This window comes from Gavialis gangeticus, unplaced genomic scaffold, assembly GCF_001723915.1.
Source record: "Gavialis gangeticus isolate Ggan-Ray unplaced genomic scaffold, GavGan_comp1, whole genome shotgun sequence".
Taxonomy (NCBI): domain Eukaryota; kingdom Metazoa; phylum Chordata; order Crocodylia; family Gavialidae; genus Gavialis; species Gavialis gangeticus.
Genome location: NW_017728994.1, coordinates 35,297,536 through 35,300,832, shown reverse-complemented (window position 1 = coordinate 35,300,832; position 3,297 = coordinate 35,297,536).

The following is a 3,297-nucleotide window of genomic DNA, read 5'->3' as shown; positions in this document are numbered from 1 at the left end:
CTACAGGCAGTGACAGGATGGACCTCAACCTCAGATCACCTGGTCTGCCAGGACATTGATCTTACTTTTTCTTTCCTGCTATGACTTTGTTAGTACAATGTTAATAGGAGGCAATACCCCAAGGTGATCCTTCAGGTCTTGATCTCTGTCTTCTTCTGTGGGGCTCCAAACCTCCCACCCTAGCCACTCCAGATGGAATTCAAAGTTTCTCTTCAGCCTGGTTTTGATGTTGCCCAATTGTCTAATGCTCATCCCTCTGTAGCCTGCCATCTGGATGACTATAGTCTTAGTCCAACACACACCCCATCAGGGGATGGCTCAGACACCCCAAAAACACAACAGTTTCAGTCTGTCTTTAAATTCAGTCTGTGCCCCATTTGCCTGGGGACCAATCTCTCATATCCAAAGAAACAAGTCAATCTAATGCTGCTCTGTATAGATCTGTGCAGGTTTACTGGTGAGCATACACAGTGCCCAGTAGGTTGTCTCTTCTGAGCACAGCAAAGCCCCACCAGGGAGGCTCTAACCTGAGAAAGAAATCTTCTTTGCTTCCCTCCAGGATCCGCAGCAGCTACTCCACTTCAGTACTTATCAAGTTCCTCATGCAGAGATGCCTCTGCATGCCTCCTTCTTTTGGTCACTCCTGCAGCGTTTCTCTGGAAGGCTCAGCAATACCTGCTTGTAGAAAATCTCAGCCACTCCTCTCAGCAGCTTGTAGGGAATCAACCCCCTCTGCCCCTCTCCAGGCCCGGAAATACCTCCTGGCAGCTTCCCTCCTCCAATCTGGAGTGAGATGCTGCTCTGGAAGTGTTGCTGTGACTGCTTTTCCTCTTCTCTGGTCTCCAGTTGCAGCCTAACCATCTGCTCATGCTGTAAGCTCTGTTTACTTTCATTTTCCCTGTCACTGCTGGCTGCTCTTCCTCCCTTAGTCTCAGCTGCCTAGCACATAAGGCACCCCGAGGGCTCTGTTTACCCTCTCTCACTCCTTCACACTCACCCTTACCATAAAGAAGTTCTTCCCGATGTCTAATCTAAATCTGCTCTGTCAGTTTGTGGCTATTGTTCCTAGTTACCTCAAGGGGCATGCTGGTAAACAGAGTATCTCCTATTCCTTGCTGACCCCCCCCCTCCTCCCGATGCATTTATAGATGGCCACAAGATCACCTTTCAGCTTTCTCTTGTGGAAGAGGTCCAGGTCTCTCAATCTCTGCTCATAGGAACTTACCTTCAGGCCCTTAACCAGATGAGTGGCCCTCCTCTGAACCATCTGAAGATTATCCACATCCCTCCTGAAGTGGTATGTCAAAAACTGGATGCAATACTCTAGCTGCGCCCTCACCGATGCCACATAGACGGGAAGTATCACCTCCTTAGACCTATTTGTGATGCACCTGTTAATGCATGGTAAAGTGTAATTAGCTCTATTGATCACTTCATCACATTGTCAACTCATGTTCATCTTGAAGTCAACTATGACTCCTTCATCTAAACATTTGGCGACCTGATTATAAAAAGAAACAAGGTTAGTCAGGTAGGATCTACCTGCTATGAGTTCATGCTGGTTGCCCTTCAGCATTATTTTTCCCACTGGACTTCCATAAATGTAGACCTTAATAATTTTTTCAAAGGTTTTCCCAAGGATAGAGGTAAAACTAACTGGCCTACAGTTACCCAGATCCTCTTTTCTCCCCTTCTTGAGAATAGGAACCACATTGGCCCTTTCCCAGTCCTCTGGGACCTGTCCTGTATGCCATGAGTACTCAAACAGTCATGCCACTGGTTCAGCTATGACACTGGCCAATTCCTTCAGCACCCCTGCATAAAGATCATCTGGGCCTGCTGATTTGAACATGTCCAGCCCCTCCAAGTGCCCCTTCACTAGGTCGGCACTAACTGTTGGTGAATTGATGTCCCTCTTGCGCCTGCCTATAGTCCAAATGGGAGAACTGGCTACAGGGTTGGACCCAAAGAGTACTAGTTGAAGGGAGCAAATCAGCATGGTGCAGGGTTACCAGTGGAGTCCCTCATGGCTCAGTACTCAGTACTCTTTAACATCTTCATCAGTGATCTGGATTCAGGAGTCAGATGTGAACTGGCCAACTTCACAGATGATACCAAATTATGGGGGAGGGTGGTCACACCACAGGACAGGCTGAGGATACAGGTCGACTTGGACACACTCTCAAGGTGGGCCAACCAAAACCTGATGGCCTTCAATGCAGTAAAGTGCAAGGTGCCACACCTCAGTAGGAAGAACCCCCAGCATACTTACAGGCTCAGCAGTGCTACACTCACTAGCACCATGACCAAAAGGGACTTGGGGATCTTGATAGACCACAAGATGAATATGAGCCACCAATGTGATGCTGTAGCTGGTAAAACTAACCAAACTCTGGTGTGCATCCACTGATGCATCTCAAGCAAAACCAGGGAAGTCATCCTCCTGCTTTACTCAGCCCTGATGAGACCGCAGCTGGAGTACTGCATCCAGTGTTGGGCCCCCCACTTCAGGAAGGATGTGAAGAAGCTTTAGAGAGTCCAGAGGAGAGCCACTCGTATGATCCAGGGCCTGGAGAGAAGGCTGTATGAGGAGAGGCTAAGGGACTTGGAACTCTTCAGTCTGGAGAAGGGAAGGCTCAGGGGGGACTTGGTGGCAGCCTACAATTACATAAGAGGGGTACATCAGGACCTGGGAGAACACCTGTTCACCAGAGCCCCACAAGGGATAACAAGGTCTAATGGCCATAAACTCCATGAAGGCTAATTTAGACTATACATAAAAAAAAAAGTTCTTTACATTGCGTGTGTCCAGGGTTTGGAACAAACTCCCCCCACCCCCAGAGGTGGTGCCAGCACCTACTCTGGACTCCTTCAAAAAACAGGTGGATTTATTTCCTGCTGGGGTCACTTGATCCCAGCTGACTTCCCGCCTATGGCAGGGGGGCTGGACCCAATGATCTCATGAGGTCCCTTCCAGCCCCTAATGTCTATGAAATCTATTAAATGTCCTTATCCATGTCCAGGACTACAGATACAAAAAAAATACTCATTCCTATCCGTTCCTCCTATCTGTCACCAGTTGACCAATCTTGTCAACAAATGGTCTAATCTTGACATTTCCAAAAGCATAGCTCAAATAGCCTCCCAACAACCTAGCCAGCACTTTTCTGGATTTGCCATCAGGCATGCAATCCAGAGGGATTGTAGGACAGCCCTGACCTAATAAAGATGTTTTTTCCAAGTGCCAGTGAACACCACCACTGTCACATACCACAGCACAGGTGGTCTAACAAATGA